The sequence below is a fragment of the Chiloscyllium plagiosum genome, chromosome 13 (genome assembly GCF_004010195.1).
Source record: "Chiloscyllium plagiosum isolate BGI_BamShark_2017 chromosome 13, ASM401019v2, whole genome shotgun sequence".
Lineage (NCBI taxonomy): Eukaryota > Metazoa > Chordata > Chondrichthyes > Orectolobiformes > Hemiscylliidae > Chiloscyllium > Chiloscyllium plagiosum.
The window spans coordinates 19108020-19127336 of record NC_057722.1 but is presented as its reverse complement, the minus strand read 5'-3'; positions in this window follow the sequence as shown (position 1 = coordinate 19127336).

The window sequence follows — 19317 nt, the reverse complement described above, 5'->3', positions numbered from 1 at the left end:
TCTGTGAGGGGGTGCATGTGTGAGTGTGGGAGTGTGTGTGTCTGAAAGGGTGTGTGTGGGTGTCTGTGTGCATGTCTGTGTGTACGTGTGTCCGTGTGTATGTGAGAGTGTGTGTGTGTAGGAGTATCTGTGTGTGTGCATAGTGCAATGGTGGTCACCTGTAATGTGACATGAACCCCAGGTCCCGGTTGAGGCCCTTCCTATGGGTACCGAACTTAGCTATCAGCCTCTGCTCGGACACTTTTCTCTGCTGCCTGTCCCGAAGTCCACCTTGGAGGATGGTCACCCGAAGGTCCGAGGCTGAATGTCCTGAACCATTGAAGTGTTCCCCAACTGGGAGGGAACCCTCCTGTATGTTGATTGTTGTGCGGTGCCCATTCGTCCATTGTCGTAGCCTTTGCTCGGTTTCCCCAATGTACCATGCGTCCGGGCATCCTTGCCTGCAACGTATAAGATAGACAACGTTGGCTGAATCACATGAGTACCTGCCATGTACAAGGTGGGAGGTGTCCCCACGGGTAATGGTGGTATCTATGTCCACAATCTGACACATCTTGCAGCGTCCACCGTGACAGGGTTGTATGGAGTTGGCCTGAGAGCCGGGCAGCTTGCTACAAACAATGATCGGTTTGCGGTTTGGCGGTTGTTTAAAGGCAAGTAGTGGAGGTGTGGGGAAGGTCTTGGTGAGGTGCTCATCCTCATTGATAATGTGTTGCAGGTCACGAAGAACATGACGTAATATTTCAGCTCCTGGGAAGTACTGAACAACGAAGGGTGCCCTGTCAGTTGCAGCACGTGTCTGTCTCCTGAGGTAGTCATTACGGTTCCTTGCTGTGGCACACCGGAACTGGTGGTCGATGAGTTGGGCATCGTACCCCGTTCTTGTGAAGGCATCCTTGAGTACTTCCAGGTGTCTGTCACGTTCTTCCTCTTCTGAGCAGATCCGGTGTATGCGTAGGGCTTGTCCATAGGGAATGTTTTAATATGTTTTGGGTGGAAGCTGGAAAAGTGTAGCATTGTGAGGTTGTCTGTGGGTTTGCAGTAGAGTGTGGTGCTGAGGTGTCCATCCTTGATGGAGACGTATGTGTCCAAGAGTGAGACAGACAGTCGAGAGTCGTCCACGGTGCGTTTGATGGTGGGATGAAACTTGTTAATGTCACTGTGTAGTTTTATCAGTGACTCCTCGCCATGGGTCCAGAGGAAGAAAATGTCGTCAATGGACCTGGTGTACAATGTTGGTTGGAGATCCTGCATAGAGAAGAAGTCTTATTCGAACCTGTGCATAAAAATGTTGGCATATTGGGGTGCAAATTTGGTCCACATGGCTGTTCCATGTGTCTGGATGAAGAACTGGTTGTCAAAGGTGAAGATGTTGTGATCGAGGATAAAACGGATGAGTTGTAGGGTGGTGTTTGGAGACTGGCAGTTGTTGGTGTTGAGTACTGAGGCTGTTGCCGCGATGCCATCATTGTGGGGGATGCTGGTGTAGAGAGTGTAACCGTCTATTGTGACGAGGAATGTTCCCGGTTCAACTGGTCCGTGGGTGCTGAGTTTCTGTAAGAAATCTGTAGTGTCGCGACAGAAGCTGGAGATCCCCTATACAATAGATTTCAAGATGCCTTCCACATAGCCGGACCAGCTCTGGTGTGTCTGGGATGTAATAGTCCCAGATTAGTGGTCAAGATTTGAATCTATACATGCCAAATCATACCAATTGCACTGCTAACCTCACACGTTGCTGAGGCACACATAGGAAAAGTGTTCTTTGAACACCAGATTGAAGTTTTCAACTGAGGGCTCTTCTCCTTCTCCCTCCATAGTAGCTTGCCTTCTGTGCTGTCTCTGCCACATCTCCCTTCCTTGCTGCGGCCCTAGAGGAATTGTAGTCCCCAGCACTGGGAGAAAATGTTTCCACCCAGAGAACTTTCAACATCATACAATACTTTCACAATGTCCAGCAGCTCCTTCTCTGCTGACTGGATACATTTTCACATTTGGTCCAACAACCAAGTACTTTTAATAATTCTGCCATCACAAATAGACAATTAAAAGCACCATTGCAATATCTTGGATAATCCTTTTCTTTGAGGATCCTTTATGCACTGATCTGTACGTGTTTCAGAAAGGATATCAGCTTGGACCAAAATGAGGACAAAAATAGCAAGTGAAGAATCAAATTAACTTTAACTAATGCTACCATCAGCTCTTGCTACATGAAGGGTATTACCTGAAACATTGACTTCTCCACTTCCTGCTGCTGCCTGGCTTGCTTTGTTCTTCCAGCCTCCTGTTTGTCGAATGCGATATGCTTGCTGTGCCCACAGGTAACACACCCACACAATTGCCCCTCTGAACATGGCCATTAGTGCAGGCCATACCAGAAATGCCACTGTTTGAAAACTGCCACTGTGAAATTGAATTTTTCGGCCGTACAATTCCTGTATCACTTCCAGATTTTTCAAGCACATTGGACCAAACCTTCAGAAACAATCTCATTGTTAGAGGAACCTTGCCACCCAGAGGATGACAGGAATCTGCAATGTACTGCCTGGGAGGGTAGTTGAGGTGGGAAACTTCAGAACATTTAAAAACATAGTATAGTAGGATGAGCACCTGAAGTATTGTAACATTCAAGGCAGTGGGCCTACTGTGGGAAAGAGGAACCAGTGTAGGGAGTAGTTATACCTTTGGTGGTAGACACTTGATGGGCTGAAGGACCTCTTCAGAATTGTATGATTCTATGAATAGTGTGGAAAGAGTATTCAAGCATTTGTTAGGTTTGTTAGTTAAGAACAAACACTTCCTGACTATCATAAAGTCCAGTATAACTTGGTGGGCAGAATTTTACAGGGCACTGAATGACATGGATTCTCATAAGAAAGTTGGGAGAAACATATGGGAAGTTGAGTGAGGCCTTTCTTGATGTCAGGAGCAATCATTTACATTTTCCAACAGGGTTCCAGAAGTCAAAATGTGATTCTCGCTCGGCAACAATGAGATATTGACTAACTGAGATTATCGCCTGTTGTCTGCCTCATCAACAGCACGGCACACCTAATTAATATACAGCTTCCTATCTTACCACCCATCAGAAACAAATCGGATGCTGAGAATTGACCTGTCTTTCTGACTGGGTACCTTATGACGCCAGCTTGCTATTTGCTGAAGGTTTAGTCTCTGACATCTGGCATCAATGCCTTAAGGGGCATTCTCAGCATGAGCCACACAAACCATGCGTGCTGCCATTGATACCTGTTGGCCTAGCGTGGTACTTCTGTGCTTCACTTACCTGAAGCTTATGCACTTTGGAACTACACTCTTGAAATGTTGCTACAAGAACACTTTGCACAAAGGGGCAGGCACCCACATTATGGACTGGACTAGGGAGCATCTCAGGACTGCTCACTTGCTCTTTTAATGCACATTTACTAAGCGTCTACCCAGATGTTTGCAGTATTCCTCCCTTTAGCATGTTGGAACTTCAGCCAGAGCGTAAAGGGTCGCAGTACTGCTGTATTAACATGCTGTTTAGCACTGATATAGAGCCAGGCTGCTTGCCAGAAGCAATCAGTCCAGTGGGAGTGGACAACCTGCTGTAAGGCACAGTACAGAAAACACACTGTACAATGTTTCAACTAAATGTGTCTGAAAGTGCATGGAAGTAGTCCTCCACTGAGTCGCGGGGTGCAGTCACTGGTACAGTCAGCAGTCCGGAGAATGGGCCCCAGTGAGTTGTGTAGAGCCAGGCCGGGGATATCATAGAATCCCTACAAGGTGGAAACAGGCCATTTAGCCCAACAAGTCCACACCCACCCTCCAAAGAGCAACCCACCTACACCCATTCCTCTATCCTATTACTCTACATTTACTCCTGACTAATGTACCTAACCTACACATCCCTGAATACAATGGGTAATTTAGCATGGCCAATTCACCTACCCTGCACATCTTTGGATGGTGGGAGGAAACCAGAACAAACCCATGCAGACATGAGGAGAATGTGCAAATTCCACACAGACTGAGGCTGGATTCGAACCTGGGTCCCTGGCACTGTGCGGCAGCTGTGCTAACCACTGAGCCACATGTATCGCCATGACCAGTCATTAGCTGGTACTGTGTGTCAAGGTTGATCGGGGGCTGGGGAACAGTTTGTCCTGGAAATCCATACATTGAGCATTAGGGGTGGGTTTGTTAAAAGAGGTTGGTGGGAGAAAGGGGTGCTCTGTAGCAAAAGAAGATGGAGCTATTCAACGTGGTGAAGGGAGGCAGAGTAATGAGTTGAGGAAGGGACAAGGATGGTGAGGGGAAGGACACAAGATAAAGGGGGAAGCCAGTCAAGAATGGGAGGGCATGAAAGACCATACAAGAGAGGTTTCTGTTGTGGGTGGGGTGGGGGTGGAGGGGGGGGGGTTGGAGTACAACATCATGATGGCCACCATCAAACTGAAATGTTGAGGCCCAGGGAGCAAGGAGGAAAGTTGGAGGCAGAATTCAATTTGATGGGCACCCATGTTGCCGCACCAGTTGATATGGCTGTCTAGGTAGAGCAACGTGAAAGGGTTTTAGGGGGATCTGGTGACCAGATCAAGCTTATTGTTTGTTGTTTGCCGACCGTAGTGTTGTGTCCCATGCCATCACTTTCCTCTTGCTAGTAATAACCTCCAACTAGAAAATACCCTCACCCAGGCTGAGCACAGTCAGTGTCAGTTGATGAGCAAAAACATGAGTTTCACTTTTTCTTCAATGGGAGGCGTTGAAGGGCAGGTACATCAATAATGGTCTTACAGAATACTGCTTCCAGTCATTTACAATCTTATCCTCATGTGTGTGTGAAATGCATGCAGTGTCTAATTATTTGGGGGGGGCAAATGCTGGTCACGAGCAATGTCTGAAATGTCATGTCTCTTTGCAAACTGAACACAAACAGCTTAGTGAAACAGAAATGATTCCAATTGGCTGTATAAGAGGCAGTTACTGGCCACAACCAACACATCACATGCATGACTTCCAAAGGTCTCTTTCCAGCTGCACTGTAAGTTTTATGATAACTTTCATCATTGCTCTGAGGTTGGAATGGAAAGAGTTCAAAGCACATTGAATATTTCCAAATTACTGCCATGTATTTGGCACTCATCCAGTGAAACACATTTCCAAATAGATGCCTCTCCCAAACTGTCATGATAACACAATGCGTGGCCTTCCTTGTTAGGATGCTGCACATCTCATTGTTTGGATGAGTTTGTGCAGTCAACATCTGCAGGGTGTGCCAATAATGACTCTTTCCACACCTAGGAACCTATTCTGTTCGTTAAGTTCACAACACAGGTTCATTGCCAGTCAGAATGAGAGATCCATATGTCCCAGGACACTGTGCGTGAACTGGATGAGATGCTGGATCTGGAGCTGTGACCTGCAGGAGTGAACTGCCATCCTCTCCCGGTGGCTGAGAAGGTGTACAGATGTGTTGAATTTCTAAACAACTGGGTCCTTCCAGGGAGCAATGGGGGAGGTGTGTGGGATCTTTCAGTCTTGCACTGACAGTTGTATCAGTGTTTTAAAAAATTCTCAAGGTCAGGTTCGTAGGAGAGTAGTCTGACACAGAACAAACGACCAAGAGGCGAGTCTGCTAGAATATGAGCATTTTATCCCCCGCAGCGTCGCCACAACCAGGTCTCATACTACAACGGGTCTGGTTTATACTCACTCTACATGTTACCGGAACTGAGAGCCGTCAGTTCTCGTAGAGCGGTTGCCAACAACCCACGCTCGGCGGTTAAACGTAACCCCAGAGCAGACTCCCGGGTCTGGCTTATACTCACTCTACATGTTACCGGAACTGGGAGCCGTCAGTTCTCGTAGAGCGGTTGCCAACAACCCACGCTCGGCGGTTAAACGTAACCCCGGAGCAGACTCACCGAACTGGAGACTTTTCCAGCTGATATACTCTTTTCCAGATATAAACATTCATGTGAACAGCAGAGCAAGGCTAAAAAACACATTCCATTCTGGTTACATACAGATAAGAAGATTCACACGGGAAGGTGTATAACAAGATTCACACGGGACTAAGCGACACCTTCCATTTTCGGTTAGAGCAGAGCAAGGCTAAAAAACACATTCCATTCTGGTTACATACAGATAAGAAGATTCACACGGGAAGGTGTGTAATAAGATTCACACGGGACTAAGCAACACCTCCATTCCGGTTAGATTCACACATGTATTGGGACATAATTTTACACCACAATCAGATACAGTGACCGATGGCTAATAGTGTAAGATCACACTGGTTCATCTTGCTTCACTGCGATGAGGTCAGTGCTGCAGCTGGGGCAGGTTTCAGGAGCATTGCTAACTTCCCCAAGGTGCTATCACAATCGACTACATACATGTCGCGCTGAGAGGGACACATTACGATGCCACAGAGTTCATAACTAGGAAGAGCTTCCATTCCAGTGAAATGCAAGTGAGAGTAGTCATCAGTTCCACTCCTTGAAAGTCTATGCCTAGCTGCCGTGACTCCAACATCTTGGAACACTCTCATTAACTTGCTGCATTCGAAGGTCCTGATTCCTTACACGGCTGGGTATTGGGGAATGACAGCAGTTTTCTGAGGAGGACGAGGAAGCTCTTCTTGTCCTTGACAGAGCTCAGCTGCACTGGGTGCTACAGGACAGATATGACCTGTTTGAAGCCCACTTCCAGTAGAGGAGAGCTGGGTGCAGCAGGCAATGCTGGATTGTAAAATAATTGTCAGTCACCATTATGTTGCCATCCAAGTTTGGTGATTATAAATAAAGGATTACCTTTGGAATTTTCAGAATGCCTCCCTATACATCATGGTCCCACCGGAAAATGATGTTGGGCTGCAGTGGGCACTGGGGCCAAAGTAGCTGTGACTTAGAGAAGGTGTTAATATAGAGGCATGTGGCTAAGGTCAGATAAGCAGTATAACTTGGTAGTCAAACAGTAACTGGGGGAAAGCCATCAGGGTATGTTTGTATGAGGAAGCGCCAGCTATGTCCATCTGCAGTGTGGGTTTGGGACTGCTGTGCCTTACCTTGTCAGTGAAGAGCAAGTCTGGTGTACCTACTCTAGGCCCTACACTTCAGCCAGGGTTTAAAGGTGGCAAAGGTAGCCAGGGGTGCCGAACTATTCTGGATTATCCAGGCAGAGCAAATTCTTCTGGCCACGGAGAGGAATTGAATAGAGCAAGAATTGGATGAGAGGGGCCTCATTAGGCGAGAAAGGTCATTAATGAGGTGAGTTTGAGAAGATAGCTTGAGAAAACTTGCAAGGCCCCGTGGAGAAAAACCCGCTCTGAAGTTTGATGAAAGTGGCACTTAGCCAAAACAAACATGAGACTCAGCCCAGTATGTTTGTTTTCTTAATTGTTCTGAATTTTGTTGAACAAATGTGAATGCTGGAAAATTTGGCTCCATCAGGCCATTGGTGTAGGCACTACGGACGCTCAGTGACCTGAAAACCTCTGCAGGTCTGCTAATACTGTCAAACCATGCTGGAAAAGGGGCTAGCACAGAAAGAATCCAGCGTGAGGCAGGTCTCAAAATTTGAGATGGCTTACTGTGTTCTCTAATAGTTGCAGGCTCTCATGAGGGCCCAGTCTTTGTCACCAGTGATTTGCAAAGACCTCAGGAAAAGGAGCCGGAAGAGGAAGAGGATAAGGAAAAGAAAGGAAAAGGCACCAGAGATCTCCTCAATTAAGACAGGCTGTGCAGGAATGACTAATCAGATGGTAGTTCCTATAAAATTGAATTCCTCCACTTCTACTTCTCTATACTTCATCGTCTGTCTATCATTCTGCTACTGATCAATACTGCTTCCTCTTGATCAAACCCCTGCAACAAAATACACTACAAAAAGGTTTCATCATAACTTTATCCAAAAACACTTCTAACATTATATTCAAAACTAACTATTTGCTGTCCTGCATTTCCTTAGTACCTATCCTGTTGGTGCCTTTTTCTGGTGTTCGTATAAAGTATTTATCCCAAAGGCTGCAGTATAGTGATGGAGAGCTGCTGACTTTCACTGGAGAGACTGTGGGTGGCCTGTTGGATGACCGCAAGCAACAGTGAGCCCTGAGGGTCTGGCTTGAGACTCTAACACTTTGGCTGGCTGGCTGGTTAACATTCACACAGAAGACCAATTCTGTTAGCCCAGTAGAGAACAGGAGTTAAATGCAGTACTGAACCACAGCAGATCCTTCAAGCCAGTGTCTTTGCAAACCTAGTAATCTGCTCAAGTACAGATTGCTAGACTGCTGTATAAGCCTACATTTATCATTGAGCACTGGCATTTGTACCCATGATGAATGCATGAAAGCAAGTGTGGATTTTAGGATCTCATGCTGAGTTTGCAATGCAATGGTATTGAAGATTTTGGAAGACTCTTTCCAGAAGCAGAGACCCTGTCTACCAGGCACTGCATGATGGCTGGATTTACAAGGCGCTGTCAGAGAGGTTTTCACCACCCCCATGCTGGATGAGCTCTAAGCTCTGTACAAAATTTCTGCCAAATTGAAATCCGAAGCCTCCACGATCTTTAGCAGGAAGAATAGCTTCAGTGGCTGTTTCTGAGCTGCTGGTTGCAAGTATCAGATCATTATCAATGTTTCTTCGTCAGGTTAAGAGCTCCAACATCACAACCTCTAAAATATGCATTCTATGCCTCATATTAGGATAAGGGTCTCAAAGGAGTTACGAAGAGACTTAAGGCAGGAACATTCCATCATCTTGAATGTTCTTGGACTCAATGCTCACAACAATCTCAGTCATTAGCAGCTTAGTAATCCAAAGCATTTTCTCCCAGGGAGCAGCAGCCCTAATTGTCTTTTGCTATTTCTTTGATGCTGTCACTCATTAAAAGTGAGACACTGCTTTGTAAGACAGGGCGATAAATGTCAGTTATAGACTACAATGTGTTGGGTAATGTGCTATCGAGCTGGGTAGCTGGAAACTATGAGCAGTGAGTGTGAGATTTGCAGAGTTAGTAAGTGTGTGAAAATGTGGTGAAGCATCTGAATGTTGGCATGACTCTTGTTTGCTGATTGTATGATGGGGGTGTAAAACATTGAGCAGGGTGTGAGGTTGGTGCTATGGTGTGCAGAATATGCCACAGAGAAGCATTCATTGACACTGATCACTTATGGAAGGTCACTAAACATTTTTTGCTACACTACAGATGGGACTTTGGGACCAGATTCCTTGAATTGACGTCTATGGCTACCTCCCCCTATTCTCAATACACAGATTCAGCTCCTGGACCACTCTAGAAATGTGAGTCCTCCTCTTTCCACTTCAGAGAATAAGATATTCAACCACCATGTTGGACAACCAGGGAACCCTTCTTCTTGCCTGCTACTTGTCTCCCCATCTTATTTCTCCCTGAAAGACTTTCTGCAGCTAAAATATGTTCCCATTCATGAAAGGGCTTGAGCTATAGAAAGACGTGGATAGGCTGGGGCTGTTTTCCCTGGAACATCAGTGGCTAAGGCGTGACCTTATAGAATCATGAGGGGCATGGATAGGGTAAATAGACAAGGTCTTTTCACTGGGATGGGAGAGTATAGAACTTAGAGGTCAAAGGTTTAGAGTGAGAAGGGAAAGATTTAAAAGGGATCTAAGGGTCAACTTTTTCTCACAGGGAGTGGTGCATGTATGAAATGAGCTGCCAGAGGAAGTGGTGGAGGCTGGTACAATTATAATATTTAAAACACATTTGGATGGGTATATGAATAGGAAAGGTTTAGAGGGATATGGGCCAAGTGCTGGCAAATGTGACTAGATTAGTTTAGGATATGTGGTTGGCATGGACAAGTTGGGTTGAAGGGTCTGTTTCCATGGTGTACATCACTATGACTCTATGATTCTAAGTTCAGGTGGACTTTATGAAAGGCAGGATATTTGTAATGAATTATTGGCCACACATTCACCAGAATCCCTATAGAGAGTGCAGCCATCACATAAGCAGTGACCACCTCAGCCAAGCATATTGTGTATTGTGCATACTTAAAAAGGGTCTAAGGTCACCACTAACAGGCCTGAAAGATGCCCAACCAATCTCAAGATCGCCTAGAAGGGTAAAGAGTCAAATTGCTCAACAATTTGAGCAACAGTTGAAGCTGGCCATTTCATACTGTTACAATGCAGTCGCAACATGTATATTGTTTTTCACTAAGAGGATGCTGCTGTTAAGCTGAAAAGATGTCATGCCAACTGTCATGACAATAGATCCTTATCCCAGATTACTTATGGATATATTGAACTTTTAATGACAACATGTTGTTTTAGAAGATGAAATGCTACTAAAATATTAACTGCAGACATAAAATCAGTGAGTGCTTGGCAAAGCCCTTGGGGGAACAATGGAATGTCACACCACAAAAAATGCCAAGGGAACTTCAAACAACAACCCTTCAAATGCAGTTTAAAACAAACTAGACTGAACTTGTATAGCTACAGAAATAATGAATAGAAACAATATGTAGGAGAATAAGAACACCTCATAGCAGAAAGCCATTTCCTGTGGGTTATGTACCAAACTGCAACCATTTTTGGGCTTTACCCTTGCAAGATATATGTAGAGAAAAGGATTAAAAACTCAAATGTAACTCCTCTGTTGGTGGATTTATATTTTGATGTGGACTCGTGCTGTGAAAGCCATAACTTGACGGTAGCGATTTGATGCTCCTACAATTCAGGACTAGAAATATTTTCTTTCACATTGATTGCTGGCAGCCAGTCAAGTCAATGAAGTCATTGTTGAAAAGCAACATGAGACAAAAGCCTACTTCTTAACTTGGAAAGCCAAGAATCTCAAAATCAACTGGTTTACTACTGATGTTAACGTTTAGTAGTTAATAATTTTATCCTTCTTTTAACTCTTGCAGGTTCCGGGGTTGAGATGTTTCAGTAAAAACAGAGAAGATGGTAAAAGAAGGGGTGGTGTGGCATTGTTAGTCAAGGACAGTATTACGGAGGCAGAAAGGATGTTTGATGAGGACTCATCTAGTGGGGTAGTATGGGCTGAGGTTAGAAACAGGAAAGGAGAGGTTACCTGTTGGGAGTTTTCTATAGGCCTCCGAATAGTTCCAGAAATGTAGAGGAAAGAATTGCACAGATGATTCTTGACAGGAGTGAAAGTAATGGGGTAGATTTTATGGGGGATTTTAACTTTGCAAATATTGACTGGAAATGCTATAGTTTGAGTACTTTAGATAGGATCAGTTTTGGTACTGGGTAATGAACAAGGCCAGGTGTTAGATTTGGAGGTAGGTGACCACTTTGGTGATAGTGGCCATGATTCTGTTATGTTTACGTTAGCGATGGAAAGGGATAGGTATATACCGCAGGGCAAGAGTTATAGCTGGGGGAAAGGAAATTATGATGCAATTAGGCAAGATTTAGAATGCACAGGATGGGGAAGGAAAATTCAGGGGATGGGCACAATAGAAATGTGGAGCTTGTTCAAGGAACAGCTAATGTATGTCCTTGATAAGTACGTACCTGTCAGGCAGGGAGGAAATGGTCAAGTGAAGGAACCGTGGTTTACTAAAGAAGTTGAATCGTTTGTCAAGAGGAAGCAGGAGGCTTATTATGTAAAGATGAGATACGAAGGCTCAATTAGGGCACTTGAGAGTTACAAGCTAGCCAGGAAGGACCTAAAGAGAGATCTAAGAAGATCCAAAAGGGGACATGAGAAGTCATTGGCAGATAAGATCAAGGAGAACCCTAAAGCTTTCTATGGGTATGTCAGAAAGAAAAGAATGATTAGAGTAAGGTTAGGGTCAGTCAAGGACAGTAGTTAGAAGTTGTGTGTGGAGTCAGAGGAGATTGGACAGGTGCTAAATGAATATTTTTTGTCAGTATTCACACAGGAAAAAGACAATGTTGTCGAGGAGAATGCTGAGATACAGACTATTAGACTAGACGGGATTGAGATTCATAAGGAGGAGGAGTTAGCAATTCAGGAAAGTGTGAAAATAGATGGGTTCCCCTGAGCCAGATCGGATTCATCCTAGGATTCTCTGGGAAGCTAGGGAGGAGATTGCAGAGCCTTTGGCTTTGATCGTTATGTTGTCATTGTCTACAGGATTAGTGCCATAGGATGACAGGATAGCAAATGTTCTTCCCTTGTTGGTAAATTTGCGTATGACACTAAAGTCGGTAGAGTTGTGGATGGTGCGGAAGGATGTTACAGGTTACACAGGGACTTAAATAAGCTGCAGAGCTGGGCTGAGAGGTGGCAAATGGAGTTTAATGCGGAAAAGTGTGAGGTGATTCCCTTTGGAAGGAATAACAGAGTATTGGGCTAACAGTAAGATTCGTGGCAGTGTGGATGAGTAGAGAGATCTCGGTATCCATGTGCATAGATCCCTGAAAGTTGTCACCCAGGTTGGTATGGTTGTTAATAAGCCGGACGGTGTGTCAGCTTTTATTGGTAGAGAAATTGAGTTTTGGAGGCGTGAGGTCATGTCGCAGCTGTACAAACATCTGGTATGGCCACACTTGGAGTATTGTGGACTGTTCTGGTCACCGCATTATAGGAAAGATGTGGAAGGAGATTTACCAGGATGTTCCCTGGTTTGGAGGGAAGGTCTTTAAGGCCAAATTTGAGGGCATTTAAATGGTCATTGGATAAACATATGAATGATAATAGAATATTGTAAGTTGGATGGGCTTCAGATTGGTTTCACAGGTCGGCGTAACATTAAGGGCCGAAGGGCCTGCACTGTGCAGTAAAGTTCCATGTTCTATGTTCAGTTTGGCTACTTTAAAAAAATAAATACCTTGGGAAAAGGCAACCATAAGGACAAGCTTTTTTTTCTCAATGAACCTTGTTACAACCAGTCTAGAGAGGTGTTAAATTAGAAACAGGAGTCAACTCCTCCTTCCGCGTGTAGGAGCATAACCATTTGGGGATATCATATCTGGTATCATAATGAATTAAAGGGTCCTTGTCCACGGACCAATCTTAATATGACCATAGAAAAGAGTAATGTGATATATTAACTCCAGTGTTACTATGATGCCAGACACTTAAACTCTATGTTCCATAGACTGATGAATCACTTCAAACAACATATATTCACCTGTCCATAATAGGCACAATACTGACCAGCCTGTGTTTGCAAAATTCAGAATACAGTATCTAACATTAGATTGTGGGATTAGGCCACTCTGGTTGAGCAGTCCTGAGGATGCCAAGAATCCCACTGGCAACCAATTGATTTTCATCTGTATTTTACTTGCATTATTAGTTTATGAACTTTGTTGCACCTTTTCAATGCTAAGTGTATCTTTCCATAGGTAAGGAGACCAAAAATGCATACAGTTCTCCAGGCATGGTCCCTAACCAAGGTTCTGTATAATTGCACAAGCCATCTTTACTCCTATGCTAATACTCTTTGAATAAAAAAAAGTTAATATTTCCCTTCTAAATTGCTTGCTGTGCCTGCAAACTAACTTTCAGGTTTTGTTTGTGAATGAAGAGTTGTCATTTCCCAGCCTCTCACCATTTATTAAATACTCTGTATCGCTCTTTCTTCCTACCAAAATCAATAACCTCGCATTTTCTTACTTGTATTCAGTTTGCTAATTTTTTGTTCACTCACATAACTTCTCCAAATGTCTTTTGTGTTCTCCTCACAATGCACACTTCCTCCTAGTTTTGCATGATTCTGTATGTATGGCCCAAAGGAACATGTAGGTCCTCGAACCTGGTATTCTATCCAGTTTCGATGATTTATACATCAAGATTGATATTTGCCTTTCCTCCATACTGTTGACAATATCGTCCAAAATAACACTCTGTCAATCTCAGTTGTGTTAATGTGATTTCATTCAACATTCACAACATGTTGTGGGATTAGGATTCTAGAAAACCAATGTAACCTAGCTCTAATTCTAAGAACACATCTTATTGATCTGGATTATCTCGATAAAGAAAATAATTTCCCCGTTCTGTTCTATTAAATCCTTTAATCGATTAAGTATCTCAATTTCAGCACCCCTCAATTTTCTAAAATTGAGCGAAAACTACATTGGTGTAACTTTACATTTTAGATTAGATTCCCTACAGTGTGGAAACAGGCCCTTCAGCCCAACAAGTCCACACTACTCTACCTAAACCCTGAGTGACATGTTAGCACCTTATTGAAATCCCCTCTTGGTCTTCTTGCCTGTGCACACAGGGGCTTTGCAATTGATTTGGCATGATGCTCATGTAGGAGAAAATAAGGACTGCAGATGCTGGAAATCAAAGTCGAGACTGTGGTGCTGGAAAAGCACAGCCGGTTAGGCAGCATCGAGGAGCAGGACAATCAACGCTTCGGGCATTAGCCCTTCATCAGGAATGAGAGGCTACTGAAATTGTAGGGCTCAATCTGAGACAAAATCTGGCACCAGCTCTAGGTAAGCACTCACATTTTGGCCCTTCCCTCCTTCACTGCAACTTTATATCTGCAGGTCCATCCAGCCCACATTCTAACTGGTCAACAGCACCCTCTGCTGCTCAATGATTAGCAACTGCACTTGCCTTGTGCTTAGAGCTTAACATTTCTCTGATGCATGAGTAAATTCATTTCACCTTGAACTTGGATATAGCTGCACCAAACTATGTGGATACAATCAGGGTAAAACTTAAAAATAATTGGGGAAACTAAAGCGAGTATTGGATAAAGCTGGCATATAAATGTGGGCGGCACGGTGGTACAGTGGTTAGCACTGTTGCCTCATAGTGCCAGGGACCTGGGTTCAATTCCCGCCTCAGGCGACTGACTGTGTGGAGTTTGCACGTTCTCCCCGTGTCTGCATGGGTTTCCTCCGGGTGCTCCGGTTTCCTCCCACAATCCAAAGATGTGCAGGTCAGGTGAATTGGTCATGCTAAATTGCCCGTAGTGTTAGGTATAGGGGTAAATGTAGGGGTATGGGTGGGTTGCGCTTCACTGGGTCGGTGTGGACTTGTTGGGCCGAAGGGCCTGTTTCCACACTGTAATCTAATCTAAATATTTTTTCTGAATTTATCTAGAAACACTATAGTATAGTATAGTACAAACTATAGTACATTGAACATGTATAATTTCTCGATTTTCACCTCATTTATGACTGCAATTGCAGTTTGAGCATGCATATGTTCTGATGACAAAGTAATGTCCAGAATTGTGTCCACCCAGAAAGATGTAAAAATATTTAAGCCGCAGTCCCACACTCCCAGCGGGGTCTACAGGGCTTGATAGATCCAGATGAGCTTTGATAAGAGAGATAAAAGCACCATTTTAGTGGAAAACTAAGCAATGGTCACACCAGTTTGAAATAGTTTGGAGCCATTAATAGTAGATGTATGGGAGAAATCAGAAGAAAGCTTTGTCAAAGAATAAAAAAATCAGAAGGCTTACCCTAGTGAAAGGCACACTGAGAATCAGCAGTGATGCAGCAGGGTCCTTTGCCAATAATGTCCTCATGCAAAAGAGGCAGGAAAAGGTCTCTACAGACAGTGGAACTGCTCTGTAAGCATTTAAAGCATACTTCAGTTCAAAATGAAATCTTGTAACTGAGCAATTGTGATTCAATCAAACATTTCTGAGATGTGGGGAATCCCTCAAATCGTTCCTTACTGACCCTCTACAGCCATTCCTTTGATGATGATATGATATATTTAAAGATGAACTAAAAAAAACACATATAAGGAAAGATTGCCAAGCATTGAGCACATAAAGTTGACAATGCATTTAAAGCAATTCCATAAATCTAAGTATGAAATTAAAGAAAGAATGCAAGTCTCTGGAAAGCAGACAATACAGGAAACTCGGAGTAATAAAAACAATGAAAATACAGAATTCCTAACAGAAGTAAGTGGCCAAGAGCAAACATTTTGGAAGTTAAAGGCTCAAACTTCATACAGGAGACAGTGTTACGATACTGATTGAGCTGAAGAGCTTTGTTCGGTGGGCCAGGAGCAGGCTCCTTGCTGAAAGGTTTATGCCCGAAACATTGATTCTCCTGCTCCTGGGAGGCTGCCTAACTTGCTGTGCTTTTCCAGCACCACACTCTTGAATACTGATTGGATATTTGGAATGGCTCAAAGCAGTGGATGTTCAGTTATCAAGGAGTAATCTACAAGGAGCAGGCGTTACAGATCTCCAACTGAAGAGGCAATGAGAATAACAAACATCTCCATGTCTTATAGAGTCAAAAGATATCTTTAAAGAGCAGACAGACATGTTTACAACTAGGTCTTCTAGAAAACTTAGAAATGACTCAGTGTCGTGGTGTAAGCATACATATCATACCTATCATACATATCATACCTATTGTTGCTAAGAAACAAACAAGAAACCAGAAAAGCATAGATGGAAAATGAGGAATGTTATCCATATTAGAAAATGCTATAAAATAGCTTGGTCAGAATAGTGTTCCAACTATCAGGTCTTTGACAGTACCACAATTATAGTGCAAGCATGTGATGATAGTCAGCAACCTTTGAGTATTTAACAATCAACTTGTAAAACCCAAAGCAATATGAGAGGAGATTCTGTATAGGATCCATTGTGGTCACTTTCGAATAACCAAGTACAGAACCTGTTCCTTTAGGTTCTCATGGCACAGTAGTATTGTCTCTACATCTTAGCCTGGAGACCCTGGTTTAAGTCCCACCTGTTCCAAAGGTGTGTCACAACATCCTCTGTTCAAGTTGATTATAAACTGCCTAAAGAGGAGGATTGATAGCAGCACCCTATATCAACTATTAGACAGCAGTGCTAAATGTGGGGCTCTCATGGCACAGTGGTAGTGTCCCTACCTCTGATCCAACAGTCCCAGATTGAAGCCCCACCTGCTCCAGAGGTGTGTCATAACATGTCTCAACAGGTTGATTAGAAATTACCTGGAACTTGTTCCATCCATCCACCATCTCAAGGCACATTCTGAAGTATGATGGAATACACCCCACTTGTCTGGATGAGTGCAGACCCAACAACACACAAGAAGCTTGACACCAACCTGCTTGATTGGGACCACATTCACAACTGATGCTTAGTAGTGCTGCTAGGGGCTGCGGGGGGTTGGTGGTGGAGTATCATGGTATTACAGGGATAGTTTCTCCAAGTCATTCTACATTGTCTGTTCAGGATGTTTTGGTCACTTGTCATTTCTGTGGGAGCAGTGTGCAAAATGGAGGGATGATGGCACCTCCATACAATTTTTTGCATATTGGTTATCCTGTCTCTGAATCTGTGCTGCACATAATCTGGATAATAGCAAAGGTTCCTGTAGCAGGGAAACCAGAATTGCAGATTATACCCAAAATGTCAACTTCTCCACCTCCTGATGCTGCCAGACATCTTCCAGTCTCTTACCTATCTATTTTGAATAATTTGGCAAGGCAATATGTGAAGCAATTGTCAAACTGACTGTATTTAGATAACCATGCAGTTTGTGTAGGAAATATACACAGCACAGTTGAACTTTCTCTTGGTTGTGCTAATGACTTGCTGGCCCATCCCTTACCCTGTCTCTTACCCTTGATCCTATCCCCCTCTCTGATCCTATTTACTGTTTCCTGTCCTGACAGGCAGCAGTTGAAAGGTGGGTGGCAGATGCCATAGAGTGGCCAGAGGTGCATCTTAAAGCTTTTTATCTTTGATCTTCATGTAGGCAAGGCTAGTTGTGGGAACTGGACCAAAACCTTTACCTAAGTCATGAGTTTGAGGTATGTCCTCCACCTCCAAATGTTTCCAACACCAAATGATCAGACCTTTCCTAACAGTGTGAGTGACTAACGGAAGAGAGAATCTGGCTTGTAGGCGATCCTCATTTGCAAGCTCCTCCCTCTATCACTGCTGTGGATCTGGGCATCCAGTTCCAGCTGTGAAACCATCAGCTGTGAAATGGGTAGGATCAGATATGAGAAGTAGTTAAAGAGATAGATAGCTATAGGAGTTTAACAAAGTTTGGCAAATGATTATCAGTCATCATTAGCTGCGGGTGCATTCCCAAGACAACAATTCAAGCAATTAAGTTAACTTTCCAACCAAAGCAGCATCCACCCCCTCATCCAGTGTAGCTGTTGTTTTCCCTTTACCTTTCTTGCAAATTGACCTGAGGAGAATAAGGCAAAATGCTCTGATAAAATATGACTTTGCTTTTCAGTAAACAGGTATTTGAAAAGATGATTGTATTTGAAGTTGCTTGGACTGCATGGGATACTGAAGGATATAAGGAAGGAAACTACAAAGTCACTCCCCATAATCATACAATCCCCCTTAGATTGGGGTTGGTGCTGCAGAACTTGACTCTCAAAGTCTGTTAAATTGACTAATTTTACAATATAAATTCATTTTGTCTAGGAGAAAGGTATCTACAAGGTAAGTTTTCCATTTTTAAAATTAATCTTATTCTGACCAAATAAGAGAGTCAGTGGATGAAGAAGGGGAGGCAGCAGATTTGTCCTTACCTGTGATGTTGGAGGTTCCATTGTGACCCATAATAAATTGGGGACCCACACCTAGGGACTGATCATAACATGAACAAGGTGGCCATTATCCTAACTCTGTCAGAAGGTGACAGAAGTAATGAAAACCAATGGGAACCTTTACTGCATTTGGTCAGAAATGGTTTGTTGTGCCCTAATGGTTTTGTTAACAAATCTGACTCACAATGTCCATGTAGAGCTTGACCATCATTATGCAACCAACAATTCTGTTCACATTGGCCAGGAACATTTGAAATGTTTATCTCTTAAATGACATTGCTCAATGGAGATTGTCTCATCAGTCGCACATTGCTGTTGTGGGCCCTCAGAAAGTGCAAACAGCAGGTTCAGAAGAGCTCATTAAATACAAAGCACTTTGGATGGGTTGGTTAACTCAAATGATTAGAGGTTGGTGATTAACATCAAGTGTGAGGTTCAGTCCGTGCCCCAACTGAGATAGTTCTGTATTAGCCTCTTCTATTTGCCCCATTCTGATATGGCAAAGAGATGAGCTTACAGCCATGGTTACCAGACCTTGAACACCAGCTGGCACTGTAGTTTGGCAGGTTATTGAAGCTGCTATATAAGTGCGGGTGTTCTATTCATTGTCCTTAGCTAGACAATGCCGTATCAATAGCCTTTCCTTTTTGCTACTGTTCCCCCCACGTCCCCAACCCCCCCCCCCCCCCTTCCTTATTTGAAACTAACCAGCCTTCATGAAGAAAAAGAGAAGAGAACATGGGGCAGAGTATCTACAATGGAATTCTAAGAGTCATTAAATGTTCAGGTCTTTCAATGTGTCTCAGGTAATTCATGTTAATGATG